We start from the raw sequence: 24,765 nt of genomic DNA, 5'->3' as shown, positions 1-24,765 counted from the left end.
TAATGTCTCACATACTTTTACAGAGAAAAACAAAACAAGGATTCTTCAATTTCTGTGTGCGGTTTCTGAAAGACATCACAAATGCAAGTCCCCACCCACCAGCTCAGAGAAGACTGAAAGTTAGAGACAGACTCAACGGAGGGAAATAATGCTGGATACAAGTCATGTAATAACCAGAACAACGCTTAATCCTCATGCACACTCAAGAATCACCTAAGAACGAAGTCAAGGTACGTGCTAGGTTTATGGTAAAAGGCAAGGCGCCTGAACAGGGACTTGAACCCTGGACCCTCAGATTAAAAGTCTGATGCTCTACCGACTGAGCTACCCAGGCTCGTGCAGAGCAGCCCATTTAGCACATTTAGGAAGAACATCTCACTATGCATTTCGAAGAACCTTCCGAGATGTTCCTTTTTGCTTAGGACTGTACACAAACAAAACCAAAGTCCGCACACATTCTGCCACAGAAAGCAAGTGCCAGGTTATATCTCCTGGTATTCTCTATGGAGGCAAAAGTGGGGAAAAGGAGTAAGCAGCATCGTCAAAGACAATAAGAATTGGCTAAGTATAGTCAGGTGCAGCTGCAGTATTAAGCAACTGTTTAAGCTTTTTTTCCAAACTCAATTCACTGCCACACAGATCATTAGGGCTGTGTAATGTCTCACATACTTTTACAGAGAAAAACAAAACAAGGATTCTTCAATTTCTGTGTGCGGTTTCTGAAAGACATCACAAATGCAAGTCCCCACCCACCAGCTCAGAGAAGACTGAAAGTTAGAGACAGACTCAACGGAGGGAAATAATGCTGGATACAAGTCATGTAATAACCAGAACAACGCTTAATCCTCATGCACACTCAAGAATCACCTAAGAACGAAGTCAAGGTACGTGCTAGGTTTATGGTAAAAGGCAAGGCGCCTGAACAGGGACTTGAACCCTGGACCCTCAGATTAAAAGTCTGATGCTCTACCGACTGAGCTACCCAGGCTCGTGCAGAGCAGCCCATTTAGCACATTTAGGAAGAACATCTCACTATGCATTTCGAAGAACCTTCCGAGATGTTCCTTTTTGCTTAGGACTGTACACAAACAAAACCAAAGTCCGCACACATTCTGCCACAGAAAGCAAGTGCCAGGTTATATCTCCTGGTATTCTCTATGGAGGCAAAAGTGGGGAAAAGGAGTAAGCAGCATCGTCAAAGACAATAAGAATTGGCTAAGTATAGTCAGGTGCAGCTGCAGTATTAAGCAACTGTTTAAGCTTTTTTTCCAAACTCAATTCACTGCCACACAGATCATTAGGGCTGTGTAATGTCTCACATACTTTTACAGAGAAAAACAAAACAAGGATTCTTCAATTTCTGTGTGCGGTTTCTGAAAGACATCACAAATGCAAGTCCCCACCCACCAGCTCAGAGAAGACTGAAAGTTAGAGACAGACTCAACGGAGGGAAATAATGCTGGATACAAGTCATGTAATAACCAGAACAACGCTTAATCCTCATGCACACTCAAGAATCACCTAAGAACGAAGTCAAGGTACGTGCTAGGTTTATGGTAAAAGGCAAGGCGCCTGAACAGGGACTTGAACCCTGGACCCTCAGATTAAAAGTCTGATGCTCTACCGACTGAGCTACCCAGGCTCGTGCAGAGCAGCCCATTTAGCACATTTAGGAAGAACATCTCACTATGCATTTCGAAGAACCTTCCGAGATGTTCCTTTTTGCTTAGGACTGTACACAAACAAAACCAAAGTCCGCACACATTCTGCCACAGAAAGCAAGTGCCAGGTTATATCTCCTGGTATTCTCTATGGAGGCAAAAGTGGGGAAAAGGAGTAAGCAGCATCGTCAAAGACAATAAGAATTGGCTAAGTATAGTCAGGTGCAGCTGCAGTATTAAGCAACTGTTTAAGCTTTTTTTCCAAACTCAATTCACTGCCACACAGATCATTAGGGCTGTGTAATGTCTCACATACTTTTACAGAGAAAAACAAAACAAGGATTCTTCAATTTCTGTGTGCGGTTTCTGAAAGACATCACAAATGCAAGTCCCCACCCACCAGCTCAGAGAAGACTGAAAGTTAGAGACAGACTCAACGGAGGGAAATAATGCTGGATACAAGTCATGTAATAACCAGAACAACGCTTAATCCTCATGCACACTCAAGAATCACCTAAGAACGAAGTCAAGGTACGTGCTAGGTTTATGGTAAAAGGCAAGGCGCCTGAACAGGGACTTGAACCCTGGACCCTCAGATTAAAAGTCTGATGCTCTACCGACTGAGCTACCCAGGCTCGTGCAGAGCAGCCCATTTAGCACATTTAGGAAGAACATCTCACTATGCATTTCGAAGAACCTTCCGAGATGTTCCTTTTTGCTTAGGACTGTACACAAACAAAACCAAAGTCCGCACACATTCTGCCACAGAAAGCAAGTGCCAGGTTATATCTCCTGGTATTCTCTATGGAGGCAAAAGTGGGGAAAAGGAGTAAGCAGCATCGTCAAAGACAATAAGAATTGGCTAAGTATAGTCAGGTGCAGCTGCAGTATTAAGCAACTGTTTAAGCTTTTTTTCCAAACTCAATTCACTGCCACACAGATCATTAGGGCTGTGTAATGTCTCACATACTTTTACAGAGAAAAACAAAACAAGGATTCTTCAATTTCTGTGTGCGGTTTCTGAAAGACATCACAAATGCAAGTCCCCACCCACCAGCTCAGAGAAGACTGAAAGTTAGAGACAGACTCAACGGAGGGAAATAATGCTGGATACAAGTCATGTAATAACCAGAACAACGCTTAATCCTCATGCACACTCAAGAATCACCTAAGAACGAAGTCAAGGTACGTGCTAGGTTTATGGTAAAAGGCAAGGCGCCTGAACAGGGACTTGAACCCTGGACCCTCAGATTAAAAGTCTGATGCTCTACCGACTGAGCTACCCAGGCTCGTGCAGAGCAGCCCATTTAGCACATTTAGGAAGAACATCTCACTATGCATTTCGAAGAACCTTCCGAGATGTTCCTTTTTGCTTAGGACTGTACACAAACAAAACCAAAGTCCGCACACATTCTGCCACAGAAAGCAAGTGCCAGGTTATATCTCCTGGTATTCTCTATGGAGGCAAAAGTGGGGAAAAGGAGTAAGCAGCATCGTCAAAGACAATAAGAATTGGCTAAGTATAGTCAGGTGCAGCTGCAGTATTAAGCAACTGTTTAAGCTTTTTTTCCAAACTCAATTCACTGCCACACAGATCATTAGGGCTGTGTAATGTCTCACATACTTTTACAGAGAAAAACAAAACAAGGATTCTTCAATTTCTGTGTGCGGTTTCTGAAAGACATCACAAATGCAAGTCCCCACCCACCAGCTCAGAGAAGACTGAAAGTTAGAGACAGACTCAACGGAGGGAAATAATGCTGGATACAAGTCATGTAATAACCAGAACAACGCTTAATCCTCATGCACACTCAAGAATCACCTAAGAACGAAGTCAAGGTACGTGCTAGGTTTATGGTAAAAGGCAAGGCGCCTGAACAGGGACTTGAACCCTGGACCCTCAGATTAAAAGTCTGATGCTCTACCGACTGAGCTACCCAGGCTCGTGCAGAGCAGCCCATTTAGCACATTTAGGAAGAACATCTCACTATGCATTTCGAAGAACCTTCCGAGATGTTCCTTTTTGCTTAGGACTGTACACAAACAAAACCAAAGTCCGCACACATTCTGCCACAGAAAGCAAGTGCCACCTTATATCTCCTGGTATTCTCTATGGAGGCAAAAGTGGGGAAAAGGAGTAAGCAGCATCGTCAAAGACAATAAGAATTGGCTAAGTATAGTCAGGTGCAGCTGCAGTATTAAGCAACTGTTTAAGCTTTTTTTCCAAACTCAATTCACTGCCACACAGATCATTAGGGCTGTGTAATGTCTCACATACTTTTACAGAGAAAAACAAAACAAGGATTCTTCAATTTCTGTGTGCGGTTTCTGAAAGACATCACAAATGCAAGTCCCCACCCACCAGCTCAGAGAAGACTGAAAGTTAGAGACAGACTCAACGGAGGGAAATAATGCTGGATACAAGTCATGTAATAACCAGAACAACGCTTAATCCTCATGCACACTCAAGAATCACCTAAGAACGAAGTCAAGGTACGTGCTAGGTTTATGGTAAAAGGCAAGGCGCCTGAACAGGGACTTGAACCCTGGACCCTCAGATTAAAAGTCTGATGCTCTACCGACTGAGCTACCCAGGCTCGTGCAGAGCAGCCCATTTAGCACATTTAGGAAGAACATCTCACTATGCATTTCGAAGAACGTTCCGAGATGTTCCTTTTTGCTTAGGACTGTACACAAACAAAACCAAAGTCCGCACACATTCTGCCACAGAAAGCAAGTGCCAGGTTATATCTCCTGGTATTCTCTATGGAGGCAAAAGTGGGGAAAAGGAGTAAGCAGCATCGTCAAAGACAATAAGAATTGGCTAAGTATAGTCAGGTGCAGCTGCAGTATTAAGCAACTGTTTAAGCTTTTTTTCCAAACTCAATTCACTGCCACACAGATCATTAGGGCTGTGTAATGTCTCACATACTTTTACAGAGAAAAACAAAACAAGGATTCTTCAATTTCTGTGTGCGGTTTCTGAAAGACATCACAAATGCAAGTCCCCACCCACCAGCTCAGAGAAGACTGAAAGTTAGAGACAGACTCAACGGAGGGAAATAATGCTGGATACAAGTCATGTAATAACCAGAACAATGCTTAATCCTCATGCACACTCAAGAATCACCTAAGAACGAAGTCAAGGTATGTGCTAGGTTTATGGTAAAAGGCAAGGCGCCTGAACAGGGACTTGAACCCTGGACCCTCAGATTAAAAGTCTGATGCTCTACCGACTGAGCTACCCAGGCTCGTGCAGAGGAGCCCATTTAGCACATTTAGGAAGAACATCTCACTATGCATTTCGAAGAACCTTCCGAGATGTTCCTTTTTGCTTAGGACTGTACACAAACAAAACCAAAGTCCGCACACATTCTGCCACAGAAAGCAAGTGCCAGGTTATATCTCCTGGTATTCTCTATGGAGGCAAAAGTGGGGAAAAGGAGTAAGCAGCATCGTCAAAGACAATAAGAATTGGCTAAGTATAGTCAGGTGCAGCTGCAGTATTAAGCAACTGTTTAAGCTTTTTTTCCAAACTCAATTCACTGCCACACAGATCATTAGGGCTGTGTAATGTCTCACATACTTTTACAGAGAAAAACAAAACAAGGATTCTTCAATTTCTGTGTGCGGTTTCTGAAAGACATCACAAATGCAAGTCCCCACCCACCAGCTCAGAGAAGACTGAAAGTTAGAGACAGACTCAACGGAGGGAAATAATGCTGGATACAAGTCATGTAATAACCAGAACAACGCTTAATCCTCATGCACACTCAAGAATCACCTAAGAACGAAGTCAAGGTACGTGCTAGGTTTATGGTAAAAGGCAAGGCGCCTGAACAGGGACTTGAACCCTGGACCCTCAGATTAAAAGTCTGATGCTCTACCGACTGAGCTACCCAGGCTCGTGCAGAGCAGCCCATTTAGCACATTTAGGAAGAACATCTCACTATGCATTTCGAAGAACCTTCCGAGATGTTCCTTTTTGCTTAGGACTGTACACAAACAAAACCAAAGTCCGCACACATTCTGCCACAGAAAGCAAGTGCCAGGTTATATCTCCTGGTATTCTCTATGGAGGCAAAAGTGGGGAAAAGGAGTAAGCAGCATCGTCAAAGACAATAAGAATTGGCTAAGTATAGTCAGGTGCAGCTGCAGTATTAAGCAACTGTTTAAGCTTTTTTTCCAAACTCAATTCACTGCCACACAGATCATTAGGGCTGTGTAATGTCTCACATACTTTTACAGAGAAAAACAAAACAAGGATTCTTCAATTTCTGTGTGCGGTTTCTGAAAGACATCACAAATGCAAGTCCCCACCCACCAGCTCAGAGAAGACTGAAAGTTAGAGACAGACTCAACGGAGGGAAATAATGCTGGATACAAGTCATGTAATAACCAGAACAACGCTTAATCCTCATGCACACTCAAGAATCACCTAAGAACGAAGTCAAGGTACGTGCTAGGTTTATGGTAAAAGGCAAGGCGCCTGAACAGGGACTTGAACCCTGGACCCTCAGATTAAAAGTCTGATGCTCTACCGACTGAGCTACCCAGGCTCGTGCAGAGCAGCCCATTTAGCACATTTAGGAAGAACATCTCACTATGCATTTCGAAGAACCTTCCGAGATGTTCCTTTTTGCTTAGGACTGTACACAAACAAAACCAAAGTCCGCACACATTCTGCCACAGAAAGCAAGTGCCAGGTTATATCTCCTGGTATTCTCTATGGAGGCAAAAGTGGGGAAAAGGAGTAAGCAGCATCGTCAAAGACAATAAGAATTGGCTAAGTATAGTCAGGTGCAGCTGCAGTATTAAGCAACTGTTTAAGCTTTTTTTCCAAACTCAATTCACTGCCACACAGATCATTAGGGCTGTGTAATGTCTCACATACTTTTACAGAGAAAAACAAAACAAGGATTCTTCAATTTCTGTGTGCGGTTTCTGAAAGACATCACAAATGCAAGTCCCCACCCACCAGCTCAGAGAAGACTGAAAGTTAGAGACAGACTCAACGGAGGGAAATAATGCTGGATACAAGTCATGTAATAACCAGAACAACGCTTAATCCTCATGCACACTCAAGAATCACCTAAGAACGAAGTCAAGGTACGTGCTAGGTTTATGGTAAAAGGCAAGGCGCCTGAACAGGGACTTGAACCCTGGACCCTCAGATTAAAAGTCTGATGCTCTACCGACTGAGCTACCCAGGCTCGTGCAGAGCAGCCCATTTAGCACATTTAGGAAGAACATCTCACTATGCATTTCGAAGAACCTTCCGAGATGTTCCTTTTTGCTTAGGACTGTACACAAACAAAACCAAAGTCCGCACACATTCTGCCACAGAAAGCAAGTGCCAGGTTATATCTCCTGGTATTCTCTATGGAGGCAAAAGTGGGGAAAAGGAGTAAGCAGCATCGTCAAAGACAATAAGAATTGGCTAAGTATAGTCAGGTGCAGCTGCAGTATTAAGCAACTGTTTAAGCTTTTTTTCCAAACTCAATTCACTGCCACACAGATCATTAGGGCTGTGTAATGTCTCACATACTTTTACAGAGAAAAACAAAACAAGGATTCTTCAATTTCTGTGTGCGGTTTCTGAAAGACATCACAAATGCAAGTCCCCACCCACCAGCTCAGAGAAGACTGAAAGTTAGAGACAGACTCAACGGAGGGAAATAATGCTGGATACAAGTCATGTAATAACCAGAACAACGCTTAATCCTCATGCACACTCAAGAATCACCTAAGAACGAAGTCAAGGTACGTGCTAGGTTTATGGTAAAAGGCAAGGCGCCTGAACAGGGACTTGAACCCTGGACCCTCAGATTAAAAGTCTGATGCTCTACCGACTGAGCTACCCAGGCTCGTGCAGAGCAGCCCATTTAGCACATTTAGGAAGAACATCTCACTATGCATTTCGAAGAACCTTCCGAGATGTTCCTTTTTGCTTAGGACTGTACACAAACAAAACCAAAGTCCGCACACATTCTGCCACAGAAAGCAAGTGCCAGGTTATATCTCCTGGTATTCTCTATGGAGGCAAAAGTGGGGAAAAGGAGTAAGCAGCATCGTCAAAGACAATAAGAATTGGCTAAGTATAGTCAGGTGCAGCTGCAGTATTAAGCAACTGTTTAAGCTTTTTTTCCAAACTCAATTCACTGCCACACAGATCATTAGGGCTGTGTAATGTCTCACATACTTTTACAGAGAAAAACAAAACAAGGATTCTTCAATTTCTGTGTGCGGTTTCTGAAAGACATCACAAATGCAAGTCCCCACCCACCAGCTCAGAGAAGACTGAAAGTTAGAGACAGACTCAACGGAGGGAAATAATGCTGGATACAAGTCATGTAATAACCAGAACAACGCTTAATCCTCATGCACACTCAAGAATCACCTAAGAACGAAGTCAAGGTACGTGCTAGGTTTATGGTAAAAGGCAAGGCGCCTGAACAGGGACTTGAACCCTGGACCCTCAGATTAAAAGTCTGATGCTCTACCGACTGAGCTACCCAGGCTCGTGCAGAGCAGCCCATTTAGCACATTTAGGAAGAACATCTCACTATGCATTTCGAAGAACCTTCCGAGATGTTCCTTTTTGCTTAGGACTGTACACAAACAAAACCAAAGTCCGCACACATTCTGCCACAGAAAGCAAGTGCCAGGTTATATCTCCTGGTATTCTCTATGGAGGCAAAAGTGGGGAAAAGGAGTAAGCAGCATCGTCAAAGACAATAAGAATTGGCTAAGTATAGTCAGGTGCAGCTGCAGTATTAAGCAACTGTTTAAGCTTTTTTTCCAAACTCAATTCACTGCCACACAGATCATTAGGGCTGTGTAATGTCTCACATACTTTTACAGAGAAAAACAAAACAAGGATTCTTCAATTTCTGTGTGCGGTTTCTGAAAGACATCACAAATGCAAGTCCCCACCCACCAGCTCAGAGAAGACTGAAAGTTAGAGACAGACTCAACGGAGGGAAATAATGCTGGATACAAGTCATGTAATAACCAGAACAACGCTTAATCCTCATGCACACTCAAGAATCACCTAAGAACGAAGTCAAGGTACGTGCTAGGTTTATGGTAAAAGGCAAGGCGCCTGAACAGGGACTTGAGCCCTGGACCCTCAGATTAAAAGTCTGATGCTCTACCGACTGAGCTACCCAGGCTCGTGCAGAGCAGCCCATTTAGCACATTTAGGAAGAACATCTCACTATGCATTTCGAAGAACCTTCCGAGATGTTCCTTTTTGCTTAGGACTGTACACAAACAAAACCAAAGTCCGCACACATTCTGCCACAGAAAGCAAGTGCCAGGTTATATCTCCTGGTATTCTCTATGGAGGCAAAAGTGGGGAAAAGGAGTAAGCAGCATCGTCAAAGACAATAAGAATTGGCTAAGTATAGTCAGGTGCAGCTGCAGTATTAAGCAACTGTTTAAGCTTTTTTTCCAAACTCAATTCACTGCCACACAGATCATTAGGGCTGTGTAATGTCTCACATACTTTTACAGAGAAAAACAAAACAAGGATTCTTCAATTTCTGTGTGCGGTTTCTGAAAGACATCACAAATGCAAGTCCCCACCCACCAGCTCAGAGAAGACTGAAAGTTAGAGACAGACTCAACGGAGGGAAATAATGCTGGATACAAGTCATGTAATAACCAGAACAACGCTTAATCCTCATGCACACTCAAGAATCACCTAAGAACGAAGTCAAGGTACGTGCTAGGTTTATGGTAAAAGGCAAGGCGCCTGAACAGGGACTTGAACCCTGGACCCTCAGATTAAAAGTCTGATGCTCTACCGACTGAGCTACCCAGGCTCGTGCAGAGCAGCCCATTTAGCACATTTAGGAAGAACATCTCACTATGCATTTCGAAGAACCTTCCGAGATGTTCCTTTTTGCTTAGGACTGTACACAAACAAAACCAAAGTCCGCACACATTCTGCCACAGAAAGCAAGTGCCAGGTTATATCTCCTGGTATTCTCTATGGAGGCAAAAGTGGGGAAAAGGAGTAAGCAGCATCGTCAAAGACAATAAGAATTGGCTAAGTATAGTCAGGTGCAGCTGCAGTATTAAGCAACTGTTTAAGCTTTTTTTCCAAACTCAATTCACTGCCACACAGATCATTAGGGCTGTGTAATGTCTCACATACTTTTACAGAGAAAAACAAAACAAGGATTCTTCAATTTCTGTGTGCGGTTTCTGAAAGACATCACAAATGCAAGTCCCCACCCACCAGCTCAGAGAAGACTGAAAGTTAGAGACAGACTCAACGGAGGGAAATAATGCTGGATACAAGTCATGTAATAACCAGAACAACGCTTAATCCTCATGCACACTCAAGAATCACCTAAGAACGAAGTCAAGGTACGTGCTAGGTTTATGGTAAAAGGCAAGGCGCCTGAACAGGGACTTGAACCCTGGACCCTCAGATTAAAAGTCTGATGCTCTACCGACTGAGCTACCCAGGCTCGTGCAGAGCAGCCCATTTAGCACATTTAGGAAGAACATCTCACTATGCATTTCGAAGAACCTTCCGAGATGTTCCTTTTTGCTTAGGACTGTACACAAACAAAACCAAAGTCCGCACACATTCTGCCACAGAAAGCAAGTGCCAGGTTATATCTCCTGGTATTCTCTATGGAGGCAAAAGTGGGGAAAAGGAGTAAGCAGCATCGTCAAAGACAATAAGAATTGGCTAAGTATAGTCAGGTGCAGCTGCAGTATTAAGCAACTGTTTAAGCTTTTTTTCCAAACTCAATTCACTGCCACACAGATCATTAGGGCTGTGTAATGTCTCACATACTTTTACAGAGAAAAACAAAACAAGGATTCTTCAATTTCTGTGTGCGGTTTCTGAAAGACATCACAAATGCAAGTCCCCACCCACCAGCTCAGAGAAGACTGAAAGTTAGAGACAGACTCAACGGAGGGAAATAATGCTGGATACAAGTCATGTAATAACCAGAACAACGCTTAATCCTCATGCACACTCAAGAATCACCTAAGAACGAAGTCAAGGTATGTGCTAGGTTTATGGTAAAAGGCAAGGCGCCTGAACAGGGACTTGAACCCTGGACCCTCAGATTAAAAGTCTGATGCTCTACCGACTGAGCTACCCAGGCTCATGCAGAGCAGCCCATTTAGCACATTTAGGAAGAACATCTCACTATGCATTTCGAAGAACCTTCCGAGATGTTCCTTTTTGCTTAGGACTGTACACAAACAAAACCAAAGTCCGCACACATTCTGCCACAGAAATCAAGTGCCAGGTTATATCTCCTGGTATTCTCTATGGAGGCAAAAGTGGGGAAAAGGAGTAAGCAGCATCGTCAAAGACAATAAGAATTGGCTAAGTATAGTCAGGTGCAGCTGCAGTATTAAGCAACTGTTTAAGCTTTTTTTCCAAACTCAATTCACTGCCACACAGATCATTAGGGCTGTGTAATGTCTCACATACTTTTACAGAGAAAAACAAAACAAGGATTCTTCAATTTCTGTGTGCGGTTTCTGAAAGACATCACAAATGCAAGTCCCCACCCACCAGCTCAGAGAAGACTGAAAGTTAGAGACAGACTCAACGGAGGGAAATAATGCTGGATACAAGTCATGTAATAACCAGAACAACGCTTAATCCTCATGCACACTCAAGAATCACCTAAGAACGAAGTCAAGGTACGTGCTAGGTTTATGGTAAAAGGCAAGGCGCCTGAACAGGGACTTGAACCCTGGACCCTCAGATTAAAAGTCTGATGCTCTACCGACTGAGCTACCCAGGCTCGTGCAGAGCAGCCCATTTAGCACATTTAGGAAGAACATCTCACTATGCATTTCGAAGAACCTTCCGAGATGTTCCTTTTTGCTTAGGACTGTACACAAACAAAACCAAAGTCCGCACACATTCTGCCACAGAAAGCAAGTGCCAGGTTATATCTCCTGGTATTCTCTATGGAGGCAAAAGTGGGGAAAAGGAGTAAGCAGCATCGTCAAAGACAATAAGAATTGGCTAAGTATAGTCAGGTGCAGCTGCAGTATTAAGCAACTGTTTAAGCTTTTTTTCCAAACTCAATTCACTGCCACACAGATCATTAGGGCTGTGTAATGTCTCACATACTTTTACAGAGAAAAACAAAACAAGGATTCTTCAATTTCTGTGTGCGGTTTCTGAAAGACATCACAAATGCAAGTCCCCACCCACCAGCTCAGAGAAGACTGAAAGTTAGAGACAGACTCAACGGAGGGAAATAATGCTGGATACAAGTCATGTAATAACCAGAACAACGCTTAATCCTCATGCACACTCAAGAATCACCTAAGAACGAAGTCAAGGTACGTGCTAGGTTTATGGTAAAAGGCAAGGCGCCTGAACAGGGACTTGAACCCTGGACCCTCAGATTAAAAGTCTGATGCTCTACCGACTGAGCTACCCAGGCTCGTGCAGAGCAGCCCATTTAGCACATTTAGGAAGAACATCTCACTATGCATTTCGAAGAACCTTCCGAGATGTTCCTTTTTGCTTAGGACTGTACACAAACAAAACCAAAGTCCGCACACATTCTGCCACAGAAAGCAAGTGCCAGGTTATATCTCCTGGTATTCTCTATGGAGGCAAAAGTGGGGAAAAGGAGTAAGCAGCATCGTCAAAGACAATAAGAATTGGCTAAGTATAGTCAGGTGCAGCTGCAGTATTAAGCAACTGTTTAAGCTTTTTTTCCAAACTCAATTCACTGCCACACAGATCATTAGGGCTGTGTAATGTCTCACATACTTTTACAGAGAAAAACAAAACAAGGATTCTTCAATTTCTGTGTGCGGTTTCTGAAAGACATCACAAATGCAAGTCCCCACCCACCAGCTCAGAGAAGACTGAAAGTTAGAGACAGACTCAACGGAGGGAAATAATGCTGGATACAAGTCATGTAATAACCAGAACAACGCTTAATCCTCATGCACACTCAAGAATCACCTAAGAACGAAGTCAAGGTACGTGCTAGGTTTATGGTAAAAGGCAAGGCGCCTGAACAGGGACTTGAACCCTGGACCCTCAGATTAAAAGTCTGATGCTCTACCGACTGAGCTACCCAGGCTCGTGCAGAGCAGCCCATTTAGCACATTTAGGAAGAACATCTCACTATGCATTTCGAAGAACCTTCCGAGATGTTCCTTTTTGCTTAGGACTGTACACAAACAAAACCAAAGTCCGCACACATTCTGCCACAGAAAGCAAGTGCCAGGTTATATCTCCTGGTATTCTCTATGGAGGCAAAAGTGGGGAAAAGGAGTAAGCAGCATCGTCAAAGACAATAAGAATTGGCTAAGTATAGTCAGGTGCAGCTGCAGTATTAAGCAACTGTTTAAGCTTTTTTTCCAAACTCAATTCACTGCCACACAGATCATTAGGGCTGTGTAATGTCTCACATACTTTTACAGAGAAAAACAAAACAAGGATTCTTCAATTTCTGTGTGCGGTTTCTGAAAGACATCACAAATGCAAGTCCCCACCCACCAGCTCAGAGAAGACTGAAAGTTAGAGACAGACTCAACGGAGGGAAATAATGCTGGATACAAGTCATGTAATAACCAGAACAACGCTTAATCCTCATGCACACTCAAGAATCACCTAAGAACGAAGTCAAGGTACGTGCTAGGTTTATGGTAAAAGGCAAGGCGCCTGAACAGGGACTTGAACCCTGGACCCTCAGATTAAAAGTCTGATGCTCTACCGACTGAGCTACCCAGGCTCGTGCAGAGCAGCCCATTTAGCACATTTAGGAAGAACATCTCACTATGCATTTCGAAGAACCTTCCGAGATGTTCCTTTTTGCTTAGGACTGTACACAAACAAAACCAAAGTCCGCACACATTCTGCCACAGAAAGCAAGTGCCAGGTTATATCTCCTGGTATTCTCTATGGAGGCAAAAGTGGGGAAAAGGAGTAAGCAGCATCGTCAAAGACAATAAGAATTGGCTAAGTATAGTCAGGTGCAGCTGCAGTATTAAGCAACTGTTTAAGCTTTTTTTCCAAACTCAATTCACTGCCACACAGATCATTAGGGCTGTGTAATGTCTCACATACTTTTACAGAGAAAAACAAAACAAGGATTCTTCAATTTCTGTGTGCGGTTTCTGAAAGACATCACAAATGCAAGTCCCCACCCACCAGCTCAGAGAAGACTGAAAGTTAGAGACAGACTCAACGGAGGGAAATAATGCTGGATACAAGTCATGTAATAACCAGAACAACGCTTAATCCTCATGCACACTCAAGAATCACCTAAGAACGAAGTCAAGGTACGTGCTAGGTTTATGGTAAAAGGCAAGGCGCCTGAACAGGGACTTGAACCCTGGACCCTCAGATTAAAAGTCTGATGCTCTACCGACTGAGCTACCCAGGCTCGTGCAGAGCAGCCCATTTAGCACATTTAGGAAGAACATCTCACTATGCATTTCGAAGAACCTTCCGAGATGTTCCTTTTTGCTTAGGACTGTACACAAACAAAACCAAAGTCCGCACACATTCTGCCACAGAAAGCAAGTGCCAGGTTATATCTCCTGGTATTCTCTATGGAGGCAAAAGTGGGGAAAAGGAGTAAGCAGCATCGTCAAAGACAATAAGAATTGGCTAAGTATAGTCAGGTGCAGCTGCAGTATTAAGCAACTGTTTAAGCTTTTTTCCAAACTCAATTCACTGCCACACAGATCATTAGGGCTGTGTAATGTCTCACATACTTTTACAGAGAAAAACAAAACAAGGATTCTTCAATTTCTGTGTGCGGTTTCTGAAAGACATCACAAATGCAAGTCCCCACCCACCAGCTCAGAGAAGACTGAAAGTTAGAGACAGACTCAACGGAGGGAAATAATGCTGGATACAAGTCATGTAATAACCAGAACAACGCTTAATCCTCATGCACACTCAAGAATCACCTAAGAACGAAGTCAAGGTACGTGCTAGGTTTATGGTAAAAGGCAAGGCGCCTGAACAGGGACTTGAACCCTGGACCCTCAGATTAAAAGTCTGATGCTCTACCGACTGAGCTACCCAGGCTCGTGCAGAGCAGCCCATTTAGCACATTTAGGAAGAACATCTCACTATGCATTTCGAAGAACCTTCCGAGATGTTCCTTTTTGCTTAGGACTGTACACAAACAAAACCAAAGTCCGCACACATTCTGCCACAGAAAGCAAGTGCCAGGTTATATCTCCTGGTATTCTCTATGGAGGCAAAAGTGGGGAAAAGGAGTAAGCAGCATCGTCAAAGACAATAAGAATTGGCTAAGTATAGTCAGGTGCAGCTGCAGTATTAAGCAACTGTTTAAGCTTTTTTTCCAAACTCAATTCACTGCCACACAGATCATTAGGGCTGTGTAATGTCTCACATACTTTTACAGAGAAAAACAAAACAAGGATTCTTCAATTTCTGTGTGCGGTTTCTGAAAGACATCACAAATGCAAGTCCCCACCCACCAGCTCAGAGAAGACTGAAAGTTAGAGACAGACTCAACGGAGGGAAATAATGCTGGATACAAGTCATGTAATAACCAGAACAACGCTTAATCCTCATGCACACTCAAGAATCACCTAAGAACGAAGTCAAGGTACGTGCTAGGTTTATGGTAAAAGGCAAGGCGCCTGAACAGGGACTTGAACCCTGGACCCTCAGATTAAAAGTCTGATGCTCTACCGACTGAGCTACCCAGGCTCGTGCAGAGCAGCCCATTTAGCACATTTAGGAAGAACATCTCACTATGCATTTCGAAGAACCTTCCGAGATGTTCCTTTTTGCTTAGGACTGTACACAAACAAAACCAAAGTCCGCACACATTCTGCCACAGAAAGCAAGTGCCAGGTTATATCTCCTGGTATTCTCTATGGAGGCAAAAGTGGGGAAAAGGAGTAAGCAGCATCGTCAAAGACAATAAGAATTGGCTAAGTATAGTCAGGTGCAGCTGCAGTATTAAGCAACTGTTTAAGCTTTTTTTCCAAACTCAATTCACTGCCACACAGATCATTAGGGCTGTGTAATGTCTCACATACTTTTACAGAGAAAAACAAAACAAGGATTCTTCAATTTCTGTGTGCGGTTTCTGAAAGACATCACAAATGCAAGTCCCCACCCACCAGCTCAGAGAAGACTGAAAGTTAGAGACAGACTCAACGGAGGGAAATAATGCTGGATACAAGTCATGTAATAACCAGAACAACGCTTAATCCTCATGCACACTCAAGAATCACCTAAGAACGAAGTCAAGGTACGTGCTAGGTTTATGGTAAAAGGCAAGGCGCCTGAACAGGGACTTGAACCCTGGACCCTCAGATTAAAAGTCTGATGCTCTACCGACTGAGCTACCCAGGCTCGTGCAGAGCAGCCCATTTAGCACATTTAGGAAGAACATCTCACTATGCATTTCGAAGAACCTTCCGAGATGTTCCTTTTTGCTTAGGACTGTACACAAACAAAACCAAAGTCCGCACACATTCTGCCACAGAAAGCAAGTGCCAGGTTATATCTCCTGGTATTCTCTATGGAGGCAAAAGTGGGGAAAAGGAGTAAGCAGCATCGTCAAAGACAATAAGAATTGGCTAAGTATAGTCAGGTGCAGCTGCAGTATTAAGCAACTGTTTAAGCTTTTTTTCCAAACTCAATTCACTGCCACACAGATCATTAGGGCTGTGTAATGTCTCACATACTTTTACAGAGAAAAACAAAACAAGGATTCTTCAATTTCTGTGTGCGGTTTCTGAAAGACATCACAAATGCAAGTCCCCACCCACCAGCTCAGAGAAGACTGAAAGTTAGAGACAGACTCAACGGAGGGAAATAATGCTGGATACAAGTCATGTAATAACCAGAACAACGCTTAATCCTCATGCACACTCAAGAATCACCTAAGAACGAAGTCAAGGTACGTGCTAGGTTTATGGTAAAAGGCAAGGCGCCTGAACAGGGACTTGAACCCTGGACCCTCAGATTAAAAGTCTGATGCTCTACCGACTGAGCTACCCAGGCTCGTGCAGAGCAGCCCATTTAGCACATTTAGGAAGAACATCTCACTATGCATTTCGAAGAACCTTCCGAGATGTTCCTTTTTGCTTAGGACTGTACACAAACAAAACCAAAGTCCGCACACATTCTGCCACAGAAAGCAAGTGCCAGGTTATATCTCCTGGTATTCTCTATGGAGGCAAAAGTGGGGAAAAGGAGTAAGCAGCATCGTCAAAGACAATAAGAATTGGCTAAGTATAGTCAGGTGCAGCTGCAGTATTAAGCAACTGTTTAAGCTTTTTTTCCAAACTCAATTCACTGCCACACAGATCATTAGGGCTGTGTAATGTCTCACATACTTTTACAGAGAAAAACAAAACAAGGATTCTTCAATTTCTGTGTGCGGTTTCTGAAAGACATCACAAATGCAAGTCCCCACCCACCAGCTCAGAGAAGACTGAAAGTTAGAGACAGACTCAACGGAGGGAAATAATGCTGGATACAAGTCATGTAATAACCAGAACAACGCTTAATCCTCATGCACACTCAAGAATCACCTAAGAACGAAGTCAAGGTACGTGCTAGGTTTATGGTAAAAGGCAAGGCGCCTGAACAGGGACTTGAACCCTGGACCCTCAGATTAAAAGTCTGATGCTCTACCGACTGAGCTACCCAGGCTTGTGCAGAGCAGCCCATTTAGCACATTTAGGAAGAACATCTCACTATGCATTTCGAAGAACCTTCCGAGATGTTCCTTTTTGCTTAGGACTGTACACAAACAAAACCAAAGTCCGCACACATTCTGCCACAGAAAGCAAGTGCCAGGTTATATCTCCTGGTATTCTCTATGGAGGCAAAAGTGGGGAAAAGGAGTAAGCAGCATCGTCAAAGACAATAAGAATTGGCTAAGTATAGTCAGGTGCAGCTGCAGTATTAAGCAACTGTTTAAGCTTTTTTTCCAAACTCAATTCACTGCCACACAGATCATTAGGGCTGTGTAATGTCTCACATACTTTTACAGAGAAAAACAAAACAAGGATTCTTCAATTTCTGTGTGCGGTTTCTGAAAGACATCACAAATGCAAGTCCCCACCCACCAGCTCAGAGAAGACTGAAAGTTAGAGACAGACTCAACGGAGGGAAATAATGCTGGATACAAGTCATGTAATAACCAGAACAACGCTTAATCCTCATGCACACTCAAGAATCACCTAAGAACGAAGTCAAGGTACGTGCTAGGTTTATGGTAAAAGGCAAGGCGCCTGAACAGGGACTTGAACCCTGGACCCTCAGATTAAAAGTCTGATGCTCTACCGACTGAGCTACCCAGGCTCGTGCAGAGCAGCCCATTTAGCACATTTAGGAAGAACATCTCACTATGCATTTCGAAGAACCTTCCGAGATGTTCCTTTTTGCTTAGGACTGTACACAAACAAAACCAAAGTCCGCACACATTCTGCCACAGAAAGCAAGTGCCAGGTTATATCTCCTGGTATTCTCTATGGAGGCAAAAGTGGGGAAAAGGAGTAAGCAGCATCGTCAAAGACAATAAGAATTGGCTAAGTATAGTCAGGTGCAGCTGCAGTATTAAGCAACTGTTTAAGCTTTTTTTCCAAACTCAATTCACTGCCACACAGATCATTAGGGCTGTGTAATGTCTCACATACTTTTACAGAGAAAAACAAAACAAGGATTCTTCAATTTCTGTGTGCGGTTTCTGAAAGACATCACAAATGCAAGTCCCCACCCACCAGCTCAGAGAAGACTGAAAGTTAGAGACAGACTCAACGGAGGGAAATAATGCTGGATACAAGTCATGTAATAACCAGAACAACGCTTAATCCTCATGCACACTCAAGAATCACCTAAGAACGAAGTCAAGGTACGTGCTAGGTTTATGGTAAAAGGCAAGGCGCCTGAACAGGGACTTGAACCCTGGACCCTCAGATTAAAAGTCTGATGCTCTACCGACTGAGCTACCCAGGCTCGTGCAGAGCAGCCCATTTAGCACATTTAGGAAGAACATCTCACTATGCATTTCGAAGAACCTTCCGAGATGTTCCTTTTTGCTTAGGACTGTACACAAACAAAACCAAAGTCCGCACACATTCTGCCACAGAAAGCAAGTGCCAGGTTATATCTCCTGGTATTCTCTATGGAGGCAAAAGTGGGGAAAAGGAGTAAGCAGCATCGTCAAAGACAATAAGAATTGGCTAAGTATAGTCAGGTGCAGCTGCAGTATTAAGCAACTGTTTAAGCTTTTTTTCCAAACTCAATTCACTGCCACACAGATCATTAGGGCTGTGTAATGTCTCACATACTTTTACAGAGAAAAACAAAACAAGGATTCTTCAATTTCTGTGTGCGGTTTCTGAAAGACATCACAAATGCAAGTCCCCACCCACCAGCTCAGAGAAGACTGAAAGTTAGAGACAGACTCAACGGAGGGAAATAATGCTGGATACAAGTCATGTAATAACCAGAACAACGCTTAATCCTCATGCACACTCAAGAATCACCTAAGAACGAAGTCAAGGTACGTGCTAGGTTTATGGTAAAAGGCAAGGCGCCTGAACAGGGACTTGAACCCTGGACCCTCAGATTAAAAGTCTGATGCTCTACCGACTGAGCTACCCAGGCTCGTGCAGAGCAGCCCATTTAGCACATTTAGGAAGAACATCTCACTATGCATTTCGAAGAACCTTCCGAGATGTTCCTTTTTGCTTAGGACTGTACACAAACAAAACCAAAGTCCGCACACATTCTGCCACAGAAAGCAAGTGCCAGGTTATATCTCCTGGTATTCTCTATGGAGGCAAAAGTGGGGAAAAGGAGTAAGCAGCATCGTCAAAGACAATAAGAATTGGCTAAGTATAGTCAGGTGCAGCTGCAGTATTAAGCAACTGTTTAAGCTTTTTTTCCAAACTCAATTCACTGCCACACAGATCATTAGGGCTGTGTAATGTCTCACATACTTTTACAGAGAAAAACAAAACAAGGATTCTTCAATTTCTGTGTGCGGTTTCTGAAAGACATCACAAATGCAAGTCCCCACCCACCAGCTCAGAGAAGACTGAAAGTTAGAGACAGACTCAACGGAGGGAAATAATGCTGGATACAAGTCATGTAATAACCAGAACAACGCTTAATCCTCATGCACACTCAAGAATCACCTAAGAACGAAGTCAAGGTACGTGCTAGGTTTATGGTAAAAGGCAAGGCGCCTGAACAGGGACTTGAACCCTGGACCCTCAGATTAAAAGTCTGATGCTCTACCGACTGAGCTACCCAGGCTCGTGCAGAGCAGCCCATTTAGCACATTTAGGAAGAACATCTCACTATGCATTTCGAAGAACCTTCCGAGATGTTCCTTTTTGCTTAGGACTGTACACAAACAAAACCAAAGTCCGCACACATTCTGCCACAGAAAGCAAGTGCCAGGTTATATCTCCTGGTATTCTCTATGGAGGCAAAAGTGGGGAAAAGGAGTAAGCAGCATCGTCAAAGACAATAAGAATTGGCTAAGTATAGTCAGGTGCAGCTGCAGTATTAAGCAACTGTTTAAGCTTTTTTTCCAAACTCAATTCACTGCCACACAGATCATTAGGGCTGTGTAATGTCTCACATACTTTTACAGAGAAAAACAAAACAAGGATTCTTCAATTTCTGTGTGCGGTTTCTGAAAGACATCACAAATGCAAGTCCCCACCCACCAGCTCAGAGAAGACTGAAAGTTAGAGACAGACTCAACGGAGGGAAATAATGCTGGATACAAGTCATGTAATAACCAGAACAACGCTTAATCCTCATGCACACTCAAGAATCACCTAAGAACGAAGTCAAGGTACGTGCTAGGTTTATGGTAAAAGGCAAGGCGCCTGAACAGGGACTTGAACCCTGGACCCTCAGATTAAAAGTCTGATGCTCTACCGACTGAGCTACCCAGGCTCGTGCAGAGCAGCCCATTTAGCACATTTAGGAAGAACATCTCACTATGCATTTCGAAGAACCTTCCGAGATGTTCCTTTTTGCTTAGGACTGTACACAAACAAAACCAAAGTCCGCACACATTCTGCCACAGAAAGCAAGTGCCAGGTTATATCTCCTGGTATTCTCTATGGAGGCAAAAGTGGGGAAAAGGAGTAAGCAGCATCGTCAAAGACAATAAGAATTGGCTAAGTATAGTCAGGTGCAGCTGCAGTATTAAGCAACTGTTTAAGCTTTTTTTCCAAACTCAATTCACTGCCACACAGATCATTAGGGCTGTGTAATGTCTCACATACTTTTACAGAGAAAAACAAAACAAGGATTCTTCAATTTCTGTGTGCGGTTTCTGAAAGACATCACAAATGCAAGTCCCCACCCACCAGCTCAGAGAAGACTGAAAGTTAGAGACAGACTCAACGGAGGGAAATAATGCTGGATACAAGTCATGTAATAACCAGAACAACGCTTAATCCTCATGCACACTCAAGAATCACCTAAGAACGAAGTCAAGGTACGTGCTAGGTTTATGGTAAAAGGCAAGGCGCCTGAACAGGGACTTGAACCCTGGACCCTCAGATTAAAAGTCTGATGCTCTACCGACTGAGCTACCCAGGCTCGTGCAGAGCAGCCCATTTAGCACATTTAGGAAGAACATCTCACTATGCATTTCGAAGAACCTTCCGAGATGTTCCTTTTTGCTTAGGACTGTACACAAACAAAACCAAAGTCCGCACACATTCTGCCACAGAAAGCAAGTGCCAGGTTATATCTCCTGGTATTCTCTATGGAGGCAAAAGTGGGGAAAAGGAGTAAGCAGCATCGTCAAAGACAATAAGAATTGGCTAAGTATAGTCAGGTGCAGCTGCAGTATTAAGCAACTGTTTAAGCTTTTTTTCCAAACTCAATTCACTGCCACACAGATCATTAGGGCTGTGTAATGTCTCACATACTTTTACAGAGAAAAACAAAACAAGGATTCTTCAATTTCTGTGTGCGGTTTCTGAAAGACATCACAAATGCAAGTCCCCACCCACCAGCTCAGAGAAGACTGAAAGTTAGAGACAGACTCAACGGAGGGAAATAATGCTGGATACAAGTCATGTAATAACCAGAACAACGCTTAATCCTCATGCACACTCAAGAATCACCTAAGAACGAAGTCAAGGTACGTGCTAGGTTTATGGTAAAAGGCAAGGCGCCTGAACAGGGACTTGAACCCTGGACCCTCAGATTAAAAGTCTGATGCTCTACCGACTGAGCTACCCAGGCTCGTGCAGAGCAGCCCATTTAGCACATTTAGGAAGAACATCTCACTATGCATTTCGAAGAACCTTCCGAGATGTTCCTTTTTGCTTAGGACTGTACACAAACAAAACCAAAGTCCGCACACATTCTGCCACAGAAAGCAAGTGCCAGGTTATATCTCCTGGTATTCTCTATGGAGGCAAAAGTGGGGAAAAGGAGTAAGCAGCATCGTCAAAGACAATAAGAATTGGCTAAGTATAGTCAGGTGCAGCTGCAGTATTAAGCAACTGTTTAAGCTTTTTTTCCAAACTCAATTCACTGCCACACAGATCATTAGGGCTGTGTAATGTCTCACATACTTTTACAGAGAAAAACAAAACAAGGATTCTTCAATTTCTGTGTGCGGTTTCTGAAAGACATCACAAATGCAAGTCCCCACCCACCAGCTCAGAGAAGACTGAAAGTTAGAGACAGACTCAACGGAGGGAAATAATGCTGGATACAAGTCATGTAATAACCAGAACAATGCTTAATCCTCATGCACACTCAAGAATCACCTAAGAACGAAGTCAAGGTACGTGCTAGGTTTATGGTAAAAGGCAAGGCGCCTGAACAGGGACTTGAACCCTGGACCCTCAGATTAAAAGTCTGATGCTCTACCGACTGAGCTACCCAGGCTCGTGCAGAGCAGCCCATTTAGCACATTTAGGAAGAACATCTCACTATGCATTTCGAAGAACCTTCCGAGATGTTCCTTTTTGCTTAGGACTGTACACAAACAAAACCAAAGTCCGCACACATTCTGCCACAGAAAGCAAGTGCCAGGTTATATCTCCTGGTATTCTCTATGGAGGCAAAAGTGGGGAAAAGGAGTAAGCAGCATCGTCAAAGACAATAAGAATTGGCTAAGTATAGTCAGGTGCAGCTGCAGTATTAAGCAACTGTTTAAGCTTTTTTTCCAAACTCAATTCACTGCCACACAGATCATTAGGGCTGTGTAATGTCTCACATACTTTTACAGAGAAAAACAAAACAAGGATTCTTCAATTTCTGTGTGCGGTTTCTGAAAGACATCACAAATGCAAGTCCCCACCCACCAGCTCAGAGAAGACTGAAAGTTAGAGACAGACTCAACGGAGGGAAATAATGCTGGATACAAGTCATGTAATAACCAGAACAACGCTTAATCCTCATGCACACTCAAGAATCACCTAAGAACGAAGTCAAGGTACGTGCTAGGTTTATGGTAAAAGGCAAGGCGCCTGAACAGGGACTTGAACCCTGGACCCTCAGATTAAAAGTCTGATGCTCTACCGACTGAGCTACCCAGGCAAGTGCAGAGCAGCCCATTTAGCACATTTAGGAAGAACATCTCACTATGCATTTCGAAGAACCTTCCGAGATGTTCCTTTTTGCTTAGGACTGTACACAAACAAAACCAAAGTCCGCACACATTCTGCCACAGAAAGCAAGTGCCAGGTTATATCTCCTGGTATTCTCTATGGAGGCAAAAGTGGGGAAAAGGAGTAAGCAGCATCGTCAAAGACAATAAGAATTGGCTAAGTATAGTCAGGTGCAGCTGCAGTATTAAGCAACTGTTTAAGCTTTTTTTCCAAACTCAATTCACTGCCACACAGATCAGTAGGGCTGTGTAATGTCTCACATACTTTTACAGAGAAAAACAAAACAAGGATTCTTCAATTTCTGTGTGCGGTTTCTGAAAGACATCACAAATGCAAGTCCCCACCCACCAGCTCAGAGAAGACTGAAAGTTAGAGACAGACTCAACGGAGGGAAATAATGCTGGATACAAGTCATGTAATAACCAGAACAACGCTTAATCCTCATGCACACTCAAGAATCACCTAAGAACGAAGTCAAGGTACGTGCTAGGTTTATGGTAAAAGGCAAGGCGCCTGAACAGGGACTTGAACCCTGGACCCTCAGATTAAAAGTCTGATGCTCTACCGACTGAGCTACCCAGGCTCGTGCAGAGCAGCCCATTTAGCACATTTAGGAAGAACATCTCACTATGCATTTCGAAGAACCTTCCGAGATGTTCCTTTTTGCTTAGGACTGTACACAAACAAAACCAAAGTCCGCACACATTCTGCCACAGAAAGCAAGTGCCAGGTTATATCTCCTGGTATTCTCTATGGAGGCAAAAGTGGGGAAAAGGAGTAAGCAGCATCGTCAAAGACAATAAGAATTGGCTAAGTATAGTCAGGTGCAGCTGCAGTATTAAGCAACTGTTTAAGCTTTTTTTCCAAACTCAATTCACTGCCACACAGATCATTAGGGCTGTGTAATGTCTCACATACTTTTACAGAGAAAAACAAAACAAGGATTCTTCAATTTCTGTGTGCGGTTTCTGAAAGACATCACAAATGCAAGTCCCCACCCACCAGCTCAGAGAAGACTGAAAGTTAGAGACAGACTCAACGGAGGGAAATAATGCTGGATACAAGTCATGTAATAACCAGAACAACGCTTAATCCTCATGCACACTCAAGAATCACCTAAGAACGAAGTCAAGGTACGTGCTAGGTTTATGGTAAAAGGCAAGGCGCCTGAACAGGGACTTGAACCCTGGACCCTCAGATTAAAAGTCTGATGCTCTACCGACTGAGCTACCCAGGCTCGTGCAGAGCAGCCCATTTAGCACATTTAGGAAGAACATCTCACTATGCATTTCGAAGAACCTTCCGAGATGTTCCTTTTTGCTTAGGACTGTACACAAACAAAACCAAAGTCCGCACACATTCTGCCACAGAAAGCAAGTGCCAGGTTATATCTCCTGGTATTCTCTATGGAGGCAAAAGTGGGGAAAAGGAGTAAGCAGCATCGTCAAAGACAATAAGAATTGGCTAAGTA

At 43.4% G+C, this 24,765-nt stretch overlaps 38 non-coding genes across 38 annotated transcripts; all 38 read right to left on the bottom strand.

Annotated features, from left to right (window-relative positions):
* Window positions 1–261: 261 nt before the first annotated feature.
* TRNAK-UUU (transfer RNA lysine (anticodon UUU)) lies at window positions 262–334 on the bottom strand. Its single transcript has one exon. It is a non-coding gene; the product is annotated as a tRNA-Lys (tRNA).
* A 581-nt stretch (window positions 335–915) lies between these two features.
* Window positions 916–988, bottom strand: TRNAK-UUU (transfer RNA lysine (anticodon UUU)). Its single transcript has one exon. It is a non-coding gene; the product is annotated as a tRNA-Lys (tRNA).
* Window positions 989–1,569: 581 nt separating this feature from the next.
* On the bottom strand, window positions 1,570–1,642 carry TRNAK-UUU (transfer RNA lysine (anticodon UUU)). Its single transcript has one exon. It is a non-coding gene; the product is annotated as a tRNA-Lys (tRNA).
* A 581-nt stretch (window positions 1,643–2,223) lies between these two features.
* Window positions 2,224–2,296, bottom strand: TRNAK-UUU (transfer RNA lysine (anticodon UUU)). The gene has a single exon. It is a non-coding gene; the product is annotated as a tRNA-Lys (tRNA).
* A 581-nt stretch (window positions 2,297–2,877) lies between these two features.
* Window positions 2,878–2,950, bottom strand: TRNAK-UUU (transfer RNA lysine (anticodon UUU)). The gene has a single exon. It is a non-coding gene; the product is annotated as a tRNA-Lys (tRNA).
* Window positions 2,951–3,531: 581 nt separating this feature from the next.
* Window positions 3,532–3,604, bottom strand: TRNAK-UUU (transfer RNA lysine (anticodon UUU)). The gene has a single exon. It is a non-coding gene; the product is annotated as a tRNA-Lys (tRNA).
* A 581-nt stretch (window positions 3,605–4,185) lies between these two features.
* TRNAK-UUU (transfer RNA lysine (anticodon UUU)) lies at window positions 4,186–4,258 on the bottom strand. The gene has a single exon. It is a non-coding gene; the product is annotated as a tRNA-Lys (tRNA).
* Window positions 4,259–4,839: 581 nt separating this feature from the next.
* TRNAK-UUU (transfer RNA lysine (anticodon UUU)) lies at window positions 4,840–4,912 on the bottom strand. The gene has a single exon. It is a non-coding gene; the product is annotated as a tRNA-Lys (tRNA).
* A 581-nt stretch (window positions 4,913–5,493) lies between these two features.
* TRNAK-UUU (transfer RNA lysine (anticodon UUU)) lies at window positions 5,494–5,566 on the bottom strand. The gene has a single exon. It is a non-coding gene; the product is annotated as a tRNA-Lys (tRNA).
* A 581-nt stretch (window positions 5,567–6,147) lies between these two features.
* On the bottom strand, window positions 6,148–6,220 carry TRNAK-UUU (transfer RNA lysine (anticodon UUU)). Its single transcript has one exon. It is a non-coding gene; the product is annotated as a tRNA-Lys (tRNA).
* A 581-nt stretch (window positions 6,221–6,801) lies between these two features.
* TRNAK-UUU (transfer RNA lysine (anticodon UUU)) lies at window positions 6,802–6,874 on the bottom strand. Its single transcript has one exon. It is a non-coding gene; the product is annotated as a tRNA-Lys (tRNA).
* A 581-nt stretch (window positions 6,875–7,455) lies between these two features.
* TRNAK-UUU (transfer RNA lysine (anticodon UUU)) lies at window positions 7,456–7,528 on the bottom strand. Its single transcript has one exon. It is a non-coding gene; the product is annotated as a tRNA-Lys (tRNA).
* A 581-nt stretch (window positions 7,529–8,109) lies between these two features.
* TRNAK-UUU (transfer RNA lysine (anticodon UUU)) lies at window positions 8,110–8,182 on the bottom strand. The gene has a single exon. It is a non-coding gene; the product is annotated as a tRNA-Lys (tRNA).
* A 581-nt stretch (window positions 8,183–8,763) lies between these two features.
* TRNAK-UUU (transfer RNA lysine (anticodon UUU)) lies at window positions 8,764–8,836 on the bottom strand. The gene has a single exon. It is a non-coding gene; the product is annotated as a tRNA-Lys (tRNA).
* Window positions 8,837–9,417: 581 nt separating this feature from the next.
* TRNAK-UUU (transfer RNA lysine (anticodon UUU)) lies at window positions 9,418–9,490 on the bottom strand. The gene has a single exon. It is a non-coding gene; the product is annotated as a tRNA-Lys (tRNA).
* Window positions 9,491–10,071: 581 nt separating this feature from the next.
* On the bottom strand, window positions 10,072–10,144 carry TRNAK-UUU (transfer RNA lysine (anticodon UUU)). The gene has a single exon. It is a non-coding gene; the product is annotated as a tRNA-Lys (tRNA).
* A 581-nt stretch (window positions 10,145–10,725) lies between these two features.
* Window positions 10,726–10,798, bottom strand: TRNAK-UUU (transfer RNA lysine (anticodon UUU)). The gene has a single exon. It is a non-coding gene; the product is annotated as a tRNA-Lys (tRNA).
* A 581-nt stretch (window positions 10,799–11,379) lies between these two features.
* TRNAK-UUU (transfer RNA lysine (anticodon UUU)) lies at window positions 11,380–11,452 on the bottom strand. The gene has a single exon. It is a non-coding gene; the product is annotated as a tRNA-Lys (tRNA).
* Window positions 11,453–12,033: 581 nt separating this feature from the next.
* TRNAK-UUU (transfer RNA lysine (anticodon UUU)) lies at window positions 12,034–12,106 on the bottom strand. The gene has a single exon. It is a non-coding gene; the product is annotated as a tRNA-Lys (tRNA).
* A 581-nt stretch (window positions 12,107–12,687) lies between these two features.
* Window positions 12,688–12,760, bottom strand: TRNAK-UUU (transfer RNA lysine (anticodon UUU)). The gene has a single exon. It is a non-coding gene; the product is annotated as a tRNA-Lys (tRNA).
* Window positions 12,761–13,341: 581 nt separating this feature from the next.
* On the bottom strand, window positions 13,342–13,414 carry TRNAK-UUU (transfer RNA lysine (anticodon UUU)). Its single transcript has one exon. It is a non-coding gene; the product is annotated as a tRNA-Lys (tRNA).
* A 581-nt stretch (window positions 13,415–13,995) lies between these two features.
* On the bottom strand, window positions 13,996–14,068 carry TRNAK-UUU (transfer RNA lysine (anticodon UUU)). Its single transcript has one exon. It is a non-coding gene; the product is annotated as a tRNA-Lys (tRNA).
* Window positions 14,069–14,648: 580 nt separating this feature from the next.
* TRNAK-UUU (transfer RNA lysine (anticodon UUU)) lies at window positions 14,649–14,721 on the bottom strand. Its single transcript has one exon. It is a non-coding gene; the product is annotated as a tRNA-Lys (tRNA).
* Window positions 14,722–15,302: 581 nt separating this feature from the next.
* TRNAK-UUU (transfer RNA lysine (anticodon UUU)) lies at window positions 15,303–15,375 on the bottom strand. Its single transcript has one exon. It is a non-coding gene; the product is annotated as a tRNA-Lys (tRNA).
* A 581-nt stretch (window positions 15,376–15,956) lies between these two features.
* On the bottom strand, window positions 15,957–16,029 carry TRNAK-UUU (transfer RNA lysine (anticodon UUU)). Its single transcript has one exon. It is a non-coding gene; the product is annotated as a tRNA-Lys (tRNA).
* Window positions 16,030–16,610: 581 nt separating this feature from the next.
* TRNAK-UUU (transfer RNA lysine (anticodon UUU)) lies at window positions 16,611–16,683 on the bottom strand. Its single transcript has one exon. It is a non-coding gene; the product is annotated as a tRNA-Lys (tRNA).
* Window positions 16,684–17,264: 581 nt separating this feature from the next.
* TRNAK-UUU (transfer RNA lysine (anticodon UUU)) lies at window positions 17,265–17,337 on the bottom strand. Its single transcript has one exon. It is a non-coding gene; the product is annotated as a tRNA-Lys (tRNA).
* A 581-nt stretch (window positions 17,338–17,918) lies between these two features.
* On the bottom strand, window positions 17,919–17,991 carry TRNAK-UUU (transfer RNA lysine (anticodon UUU)). Its single transcript has one exon. It is a non-coding gene; the product is annotated as a tRNA-Lys (tRNA).
* A 581-nt stretch (window positions 17,992–18,572) lies between these two features.
* Window positions 18,573–18,645, bottom strand: TRNAK-UUU (transfer RNA lysine (anticodon UUU)). Its single transcript has one exon. It is a non-coding gene; the product is annotated as a tRNA-Lys (tRNA).
* Window positions 18,646–19,226: 581 nt separating this feature from the next.
* TRNAK-UUU (transfer RNA lysine (anticodon UUU)) lies at window positions 19,227–19,299 on the bottom strand. The gene has a single exon. It is a non-coding gene; the product is annotated as a tRNA-Lys (tRNA).
* Window positions 19,300–19,880: 581 nt separating this feature from the next.
* On the bottom strand, window positions 19,881–19,953 carry TRNAK-UUU (transfer RNA lysine (anticodon UUU)). The gene has a single exon. It is a non-coding gene; the product is annotated as a tRNA-Lys (tRNA).
* Window positions 19,954–20,534: 581 nt separating this feature from the next.
* Window positions 20,535–20,607, bottom strand: TRNAK-UUU (transfer RNA lysine (anticodon UUU)). Its single transcript has one exon. It is a non-coding gene; the product is annotated as a tRNA-Lys (tRNA).
* A 581-nt stretch (window positions 20,608–21,188) lies between these two features.
* On the bottom strand, window positions 21,189–21,261 carry TRNAK-UUU (transfer RNA lysine (anticodon UUU)). Its single transcript has one exon. It is a non-coding gene; the product is annotated as a tRNA-Lys (tRNA).
* A 581-nt stretch (window positions 21,262–21,842) lies between these two features.
* On the bottom strand, window positions 21,843–21,915 carry TRNAK-UUU (transfer RNA lysine (anticodon UUU)). Its single transcript has one exon. It is a non-coding gene; the product is annotated as a tRNA-Lys (tRNA).
* Window positions 21,916–22,496: 581 nt separating this feature from the next.
* TRNAK-UUU (transfer RNA lysine (anticodon UUU)) lies at window positions 22,497–22,569 on the bottom strand. The gene has a single exon. It is a non-coding gene; the product is annotated as a tRNA-Lys (tRNA).
* A 581-nt stretch (window positions 22,570–23,150) lies between these two features.
* On the bottom strand, window positions 23,151–23,223 carry TRNAK-UUU (transfer RNA lysine (anticodon UUU)). Its single transcript has one exon. It is a non-coding gene; the product is annotated as a tRNA-Lys (tRNA).
* A 581-nt stretch (window positions 23,224–23,804) lies between these two features.
* On the bottom strand, window positions 23,805–23,877 carry TRNAK-UUU (transfer RNA lysine (anticodon UUU)). The gene has a single exon. It is a non-coding gene; the product is annotated as a tRNA-Lys (tRNA).
* Window positions 23,878–24,458: 581 nt separating this feature from the next.
* TRNAK-UUU (transfer RNA lysine (anticodon UUU)) lies at window positions 24,459–24,531 on the bottom strand. The gene has a single exon. It is a non-coding gene; the product is annotated as a tRNA-Lys (tRNA).
* Between the last annotated feature and the right edge of the window lie 234 nt (window positions 24,532–24,765).

This window comes from Anomaloglossus baeobatrachus, chromosome 1 (genome assembly GCF_048569485.1).
Source record: "Anomaloglossus baeobatrachus isolate aAnoBae1 chromosome 1, aAnoBae1.hap1, whole genome shotgun sequence".
NCBI lineage: Eukaryota > Metazoa > Chordata > Amphibia > Anura > Aromobatidae > Anomaloglossus > Anomaloglossus baeobatrachus.
The sequence above is the reverse complement of the archived record's forward strand: the minus strand, read 5'-3'. Positions and strand labels throughout refer to the sequence as shown.